Raw genomic sequence first — 9233 nt, forward strand, 5'->3', positions numbered from 1 at the left:
CATGATGCAAGAATTTGAGCAGTATGTTTTGTATCATGAGATAAAAAGAAGACAGAGGTATAGTTCTTGGACTTAAAAATAGTAAATCTTTTGATTCATTTTACTTCTTGTATAATTAGAAAATTTGCTAAAACTGAAAATTTGCATTTTAAAATATGACAGGAAGTACTAAGCAGTCAGGAAGAAAAGCTAAGTCAAGAGAACTTATCTAGACAGGAGAAAGGAGAAGCAAATGCCGCGGCGGTTGTCTGTGCACTAGCTGTTGCGGATGAACCTACTAATATAATGATTAATGAAAAGGAAAAGGGCAAACAAAATGAAGAAACAGGAGAAGAGGTATGTAGTAATAACATTTGCGAGGATATTCCTATCTGCTGTTGTGTTTGTAATTATGGATCAAAAGTAGTTGAATCCATGAATAAGACTAATAGAGCTGGAATGAACAGATAAAGTTGGTGCCTGGATGTAGTTCAGCTGTTAGTTCTGCTGTGACAAATTCAGACAAAGATGATGTGCTTGTAGAAGATCAGTCATCTTTGGTTGCAAAAGTGATCACATGAGTGGAGGTGCTTTCTTCTTCTGATAATGTAAGTATTAATGAAAGGTGTAAAAATTTCATTTAATTTGAATAGAAAAAGTAAAGCAGTTTGTCTGACACTGACCATTGGGAACCCCCAAAAATGTAGGTTTTAATTACTTCTGAGAATGTTGTTGATTATGCAACACCGGATGATTCTACAAGCAGTGATGATTCAGATGAAAGTGGTGCAGACGGTGATAAGAAACATGAAGAGTATTTGTTTCCATCACCACATGAATTAGAGAAATCAAGTGTGCCTACAGTTGGCAGGGTGTTTAGTACTTTGGATGAAGCTAAGAGGTTTGTGAATGTGTATGCTCTAATGACTGGCTTTGGAACCAAAAAAGGGAGAAATCACAAGAATAGGAAAATTACCTTTTGCTGCAACAAGAGTAGAAAAACTGTGTCAACATATACAGGAGCAAGGAAAAGGAAGAGAAATGTTCTTAATTGTGACGCCCGGATAATTAGGCTACAGTAAAACTCTGCTAATGATGCCACGTCACCTCCGTTACTGTTACTAATTCCTCGTTAGTTCACTAACCGATTCAAAATTCAAATTCCAAATATGGCATACAACAAAAGTTTTCAAACATTAAAACAAAATGTTCGGCTAGTGCCGGATATTGCGTAGGTAATTGTTGTGAAGGAAACTCATTTTTAGAAAATGCAAAAAGGCTCTAAAATAAAAAGAACAGAAAAGGGAAATAAATAAAAGAAAACTAAACTAAACTAACAGAAAACAAAAGGGAGAAAGCACCCCGGCCCCTTGGGCTTCGGCCCAGCTGCCGGCCGGCCAAGCCCACCACCACTCCCCCACTCCCCCTGGTCCAACCCTAGCCACCACCCACTTCCCCCACTCCCCCTCGTCAGCCCCCACCTCCCGATCCGATCTGGATCGGGGAAGGGATCGAACCGCCCCGACCCCGTCGACTGATACGTCTCCAACGTATCTATAATTTTTGATTGCTCCATGCTATATTATATTCTGTTTTGGACATTATTGGGCTTTATTATACACTTTTATATTATTTCTGGGACTAACCTGTTAACCGGAGGCCCAGCCCAGAATTGCTGTTTTTTGCCTATTTCAGAGTTTCGCAGAAAAAGAATATCAAACGGAGTCCAAACGGAATGAAACCTTCGGGAACGTGATTTTCGGAACGACTGTGATCCGGAGGACTTGGACCCTACGTCAAGACATCAACCAGGAGGCCACGAGGTAGGGGGGCGCGCCTACCCCCCTAGGCGCGCCCTCCACCCTCGTGGGCCCCCTGTTGCTCCACCGACGTACTCCTTCCTCCTATATATACCTACGTACCCCCAAACTACCAGATACGGAGCCAAAAACCTAATTACACCGCCGCAACCTTCTGTACCCGTGAGATCCCATCTTGGGGCCTGTTCCGGAGCTCCGCCGAAGGGGGCATCGATCATGGAGGGCTTCTACATCAACACCATAGCCTCTCCGATGATGTGTGAGTAGTTTACCTCAGACCTTCGGATCCATAGTTATTAGCTAGATGGCTTCTCCTCTCTTTTTGGATCTCAATACAATGTTCTCCCCCTCTCTCGTGGAGATCTATTCGATGTAATCTTCTTTTGCGGTGTGTTTGTTGAGACCGATGAATTATGGGTTTATGATCAAGTTTATCCATGAACAATATTTGAATCTTCTCTGAATTCTTTTATGTATGATTGGTTATCTTTGCAGGTCTCTTCGAATTATCAGTTTGGTTTGGCCTACTAGATTGATCTTTCTTGCAATGGGAGAAGTGCTTAGCTTTGGGTTCAATCTTGCGGTGTCCTTTCCCAGTGACAGTAGGGGCAGCAAGGCACGTATTGTATTGTTGCCATCGAGGATAACAAGATGGGGTTTATATCATATTGCATGAGTTTATCCCTCTTCATCATGTCATCTTGCTTAAAGCGTTACTCTGTTCTTATGAACTTAATACTCTAGATGCATGCTGGATAGCGGTCGATGTGTGGAGAAATAGTAGTAGATGCAGGCAGGAGTCGGTCTACTTGTCTCGGACGTGATGCCTATATACATGATCATACCTAGATATTCTCATAACTATGCTCAATTCTGTCAATTGCTCAACAGTAATTTGTTCACCCACCGTAAATACTTATGCTCTCGAGAGAAGCCACTAGTGAAACCTATGTCCCCCGGGTTTATTTTCCATCATATTAATCTTCCGTCAACAAGTTATTTCTAGCACCGTTTTTATTTTACTTTCTTTACTTTGCATCTTTATCATAAAAATACCAAAAATATTATCCTATCAGATCTCACTCTCGTAAGTGACCGTGTAGGGATTGACAACCCCTTATCGCGTTGGTTGCGAGGATTTATTTGTTTGTGTAGGTGCGAGGGACTCGTGCGTGGCCTCCAACTGGATTGATACCTTGGTTCTCAAAAACTGAGGGAAATACTTACGCTACTTTGTTGCATCACCCTTTCCTCTTCAAGGGAAAACCAACGCAGTGCTCAAGAGGTAGCATCGACCAACCCCGCCGCCCGTCGCCGCCCGCAGCACGACCTCAACGGCGCCTCCTCCCCGCCGGACTGCTTCCCCAACATCGTCGTCGTCCCCGACATCCTCCTCGCCCCCCGTTGCCCCGTTCCCTACAAACCCCGTGAGGCCCCCCTCCTACTCTCCCCTCCGCCCGCCCGTGCTTGGCCTCACCCGCGCCCACCCGCCTACAGCGCCACCGCTGCCGTCTCGTGCGCTCGCCGGCGCCGCATCCGGTGCTCCGCCGGACTGCAGCCACTGCTCGCCGCTCCCGCCCGCCGCCTGGCGACCGCGCAGCTCCGCCCCTCTCCTGCTCTGGCCGCATGCAGCGTGCATGCTCGGTCACCGTGACCGTGACCGCGCCCAGCCCCCTGTCGCCGCTACCCTGCTTAGCTCGCCGTGGCCAGCGGCCTTGCCGTCCCACTTCGACCCCGACGCCCTCCCCTCTTCTCCGGCGGCCGCGCCGCTCCCCACTGCCCCTCGCCTCGCTCCCCGCCTCCGCTGCCGCTCTGCTGCTCCGTCGTGTTGCGCTCTGCCGTCACCGCCGTCGCTCGCCCCTGCTCTGCGCCACCGCACCGCCCGCCGCCCCCTGCGCCCGCGCGCACGCCGTCGCGCCTCCCTTCGCTCCGGCTGGCCTCGCCGCGCTGCCTCGCTCCAGCCACGGTCGCCGATGCCGGGCCTAGCCCGGTCCCTTCACCGCTGGCCGCAGCGCCCTATCGGGCGGGCTGGCGCCCACGCCCACTAGCGACCAAACCCGCCAAGCCCCCTAGGGCCAATGACATGTGGGGCCCGGCCCAGAACGTTTTTATATAAAAAAACAACAACAATCAAAATTAAAAAATAAATAAATAATAATTAAAATACTTGATTAATTAAAGAATTAATTAAGTTAATTAATCTTAATTAGATTAATTTAATCACTAATTAACCTAATTAACTGTTAGTTAATTAAACAGTCTATGACAAACGGGCCCGCCCGTCAGTTTGACCAATCAACACCTCTGTTGACTGTTGACGTCATGTTGATGCAATAATACTAATTTCAAATTAATTTAATAGTAATAAATCAGAAAATGATTTAGATCTTTTAAAATTAATATAAAATAAACCGTAGCTCAGATGGAAAAACTATGTACATGAAAGTTGCTTAAAACAACGAGACGAATCCTGATACGCAGCCCGTTCGTCCGCCACACATCCCTAGCATAGCAAACACACAACTTTCCCCCTCTGGTTCATTTGTCCGAAAACGCGAAACACCGGGAATACTCTTCCGGATGTTTCCCCCCCTTTGCCGGTACCGCCTCCTACCGCGTTAGGGCATGCCTAGCACTGTTTGTTGTCATGTCGTGCATCGTTATGCATCTGTTTGCATTGTATTCATTGTTTCATCCCCCTCTTCTCTCCGGTAGACCACGAGACTGACGCCGCTGCTGGTGCCCCGATCGACTACGTTGATGACGACCCCTCCTTCTCGGCTGAGCTTCCATGCAAGCCCCCCCCCCCTTGATCACCAGATATCGTCTATTCTTCTCTATACTGCTTGCATTAGAGTAGTGTAGCCTGTTACTGCTTTCCGTTAATCCTATTCTGCTGCATAGCCTGTCTTTGCCACTACTGTTGTTGCCTTTGTTGGGGAACGTAGTAATTTCAAAAAAATTCCTACGCACACGCAAGATCATGGTGATGCACAGCAACGAGAGGGGAGAGTGTTGTCCACGTACCCTCGTAGACCGACAGTGGAAGCGTTATCACAATGCGGTTGATGTAGTCGTACGTCTTCACGATCCGACCGATCAAGTACCGAACGTATGGCACCTCCGAGTTCTACACACGTTCTGCTCGATGACGTCCCTCGAACTCCGATCCAGCCGAGTGTTGAGGGAGAGTTTCGTCAGCACGACGGCGTGGTGACGATGATGATGTTCCACCGACGCAGGGCTTCGCCTAAGCTCCGCAACGGTATTATCGAGGTGTAATTTGGTGGAGGGGGGCACCGCACACGGCTAAGAGATCTCAAGGATCAATTGTTGTGTCTATGGGGTGCCCCCTGCCCCCGTATATAAAGGAGCAAGGAGGAGGCAGCCGGCCAAGGGAAGAGGCGCGCCAAAAGGGGAGGGGGGAGTCCTCCTCCTAGTAGGAGTAGGACTCCCCTTTCCTAGTCCTACTAGGAAAAGAAGGGGGGAAGGAAAGAGAGGAAGAGGGAGAGGGAAAGGGGGCTGCGCCCCCCTCTCCTAGTCCAACTAGGACTCCTCCTGGGAGGGGGCGCACCACCTCCTGGCTGCTGCCCTCTCTCTTCCCTCAAGGCCCACTAAGGCCCAATACTTCCCCGGGGGGTTCCGGTAACCCTCCGGCACTCCGGTTTAATCCGAAACTTCTCCGGAACACTTCCGGTGTCCGAATATAGTCGTCCAATATATCAATCTTTACGTCTCGACCATTTCGAGACTCCTCGTCATGTCCGTGATCACATCCGGGACTCCGAACAACCTTCGGTACATCAAAACATATAAACTCATAATAAAACTGTCATCGTAACTTTAAGCGTGCGGACCCTTTGGGTTCGAGAACTATGTAGACATGACCGAGACACTTCTCCGGTCAATAACCAATAGCGGGACCTGGATGCCCATATTGGCTCCCACATATTCTACGAAGATCTTTATCGGTCAGACCGCATAACAACATACGTTGTTCCCTTTGTCATCGGTATGTTACTTGCCCGAGATTCGATCGTCGGTATCTCGATACCTAGTTCAATCTCGTTACTGGCTAGTCTCTTTACTCGTTCCGTAATACATCATCCCGTAACTAACTCATTAGTCACAATGCTTGCAAGGCTTATAGTGATGTGCATTACCGAGTGGGCCCAGAGATACCTCTCCGACAATCGGAGTGACAAATCCTAATCTCGAAATACGCCAACCCAACAAGTACCTTTGGAGACACCTGTAGAGCACCTTTATAATCACCCAGTTACGTTGTGACGTTTGGTAGCACACAAAGTGTTCCTCCGGTAAACGGGTGTTGCATAATCTCATAGTCATAGGAACATGTATAAGTCATGAAGAAAGCAATAGCAACATACTAAACGATCGGGTGCTAAGCTAACGTAATGGGTCATGTCAATCACGTCATTCTCCTAATGAGGTGATCCCGTTAATCAAATGACAACTCATGTCTATGGCTAGGAAACATAACCATCTTTGATTAACGAGCTAGTCAAGTAGAGGCATACTAGTGACACTCTGTTTGTCTATGTATTCACACATGTATTATGTTTCCGGTTAATACAATTCTAGCATGAATAATAAACATTTATCATGATATAAGGAAATATATAATACTTTATTATTGCCTCTAGGGCATATTTCCTTCAGTCTCCCACTTGCACTAGAGTCAATAATCTAGTTCACATCGCCATGTGATTTAACATCAATAATTCACATCACCATGTGATTAACACCCATAGTTCACATCTCTATGTGACCAACACTCAAAGGGTTTACTAGAGTCAATAATCTAGTTCACATCGCTATGTGATTAACACCCAAAGAGTACTAAGGTGTGATCATGTTTTGATTGTGAGATAATTTTAGTCAATGGGTCTGTCACATCCAGATCCGTAAGTATTTTGCAAATTTCTATGTCTACAATGCTCTGCACGGAGCTACTCTAGCTAATTGCTCCCACTTTCAATATATATCTAGACCGAGACTTAGAGTCATCTAGATTTAGTGTCAAAACTTGCATCGACGTAACCCTTTACGACGAACCTTTTGTCACTTCCATAATCGAGAAACATATCCTTATTCCACTAAGGATAATTTTGACCGCTGTCCAGTGATCTACTCCTAGATCACTATTGTACTCCCTTGCCAAAATCAGTGTAAGGTATACAATAGATCTGGTACACAGCATGGCATACTTTATAGAACCTATGGCCAAGGCATAGGGAATGACTTTCATTCTCTTTCTATCTTCTGTCGTGGTCGGGCTTTGAGTCTTACTCAATTTCACACCGTGTAACACAGGCAAGAACTCTTTCTTTGACTGTTCTATTTTGAACTACTTCAAAATCTTGTTAAGGTATGTACTCATTGAAAAAACTTATCAAGTGTTTTGATCTATCTCTATAGATCTTGATGCTCAATATGTAAGCAGCTTCACCGAGGTCTATCTTTGAAAAACTTCTTTCAAACACTCCTTTATGCTTTGCAGAATAATTCTACATTATTTCCGATCAACAATATGTCATTCACATATACTTATCAGAAATGTTGTAGTGCTCCCACTCACTTTCTTGTAAATATAGGCTTCACCGCAAGTCTGTATAACACTATATTCTTTGATAAACTTATCAAAGTGTATATTCCAACTCCGAGATGCTTGCACCAGTCCATAGATGGATCGGTGGAGCTTGCATATTTTGTTAGCACCTTTAGGATTGACAAAACCTTCTGGTTGCATCTTATACAACTCTTCTTTAATAAATCCATTAAGGAATGCAGTTTTGTTTATCCCTTTGCCAGATTTCATAAAATGCGGCAATTGCTAACATGATTCGGACAGACTTAAGCATTGCTACGAGTGAGAAACTCTCATCGTAGTCAACATCTTTGTAGATAGTGACACTACTATCAACATCCGTCTTCCTCTTGATGATCCATTTATTCTCAATGACTCGCCGATCATTGGGCAAGTCAATCAAAGTCCATACTTTGTTCTTATACATGGATCTCATCTCAGATTTCATGGCCTCAAGCCATTTTGCGGAATCTGGGCTCATCATCGCTTCCTCATAGTTCGTAGGTTCGACATGGTCTAGTAACATAACCTCCAGAAGAGGATTACCGTACCACTCTGGTGCGGATCTTACTCTGCTTTACCTACGAGGTTTGGTAGTAACTTGATCTGAAGTTACATGATCATCATCATCAACTTCCTAACTAATTGGTGTAGGAGTCACAGGAACAGATTTCTGTGATGAACTACTTTCCAATAAGGGAGCAGGTACAGTTACCTCATCCAGTTCTACTTTCCTCCCACTCACATCTTTCGAGAGAAACTCCTTCTCTAGAAAGGATCCATACTAAGCAACGAATGTCTTGCCTTCGGATCTGTGATAGAAGGTGTACCCAACTGCCTCCTTTGGGTATCCTATGAAGACACATTTCTCCGATTTAGGTTTGAGCTTATCAGGATGAAACTTTTCACAGAAGCATCACAACCCCAAACTTTAAGAAACGACAACTTTGGTTTCTTGCCAAACCACAGTTCATAAGGCGTCGTCTCAACGGATTTTGATGGTGCCCTATTTAACGTGAATGTAGCTGTCTCTAATGCATAACCCCAAAACGATAGTGGTAAATTGGTAAGAGACATCATAGATTGCACTATATCCAATAAAGTACGGTTATGACGTTCGGACACACCATTATGCTGTGGTGTTCCAGGTGGCGTGAGTAGTGAAACTACTTCACATTGTTTTAACTGAAGGCCAAACTCGTAACTAAAATACTCTTCTCCACGATCAAATCGTAGAAACTTTATTTTCTTGTTACGATGATTTTCGCTTCACTCTGAAATTATATGAACTTTTCAAATGTTTCAGACTTCTGTTTCATTAAGTAGATATACCCATATCTGCTCAAATCATCTGTGAAGGTGAGAAAATAACGATATCCGCCACGAGCTTCAATATTCATCGGACCACATACATCTGTATGTATGATTTCCAACAAATCTGTTGCTCTCTCCATAGTTCCGGAGAACGGTGTTTTGGTCATCTTGCCCATAAGGCACGGTTCGCAAGTACCAAGTGATTCAAAATCAAGTGATTCCAAAATTCCATCAGTATGGAGTTTCTTCATGCGCTTTACACCGATATGACCCAAACGGCAGTGCCACAAATAAGTTGCACTGTCATTATTAACTCTGCATCTTTTGGCTTCAACATTATGAATATGTGTATCACTACTATCGAGATTCATTAAAAATAGACCACTCTTCAAGGGTGCATGACCATAAAAGATATTATTCATATAAATAGAACAACCATTATTCTCTGATTTAAATGAATAACCGTCTCGCATTAAACAAGATCCAGATATAATGTTCATGCTCAACGC

The sequence above is a fragment of the Aegilops tauschii genome, chromosome 6, assembly GCF_002575655.3.
Source record: "Aegilops tauschii subsp. strangulata cultivar AL8/78 chromosome 6, Aet v6.0, whole genome shotgun sequence".
Lineage (NCBI taxonomy): Eukaryota > Viridiplantae > Streptophyta > Magnoliopsida > Poales > Poaceae > Aegilops > Aegilops tauschii.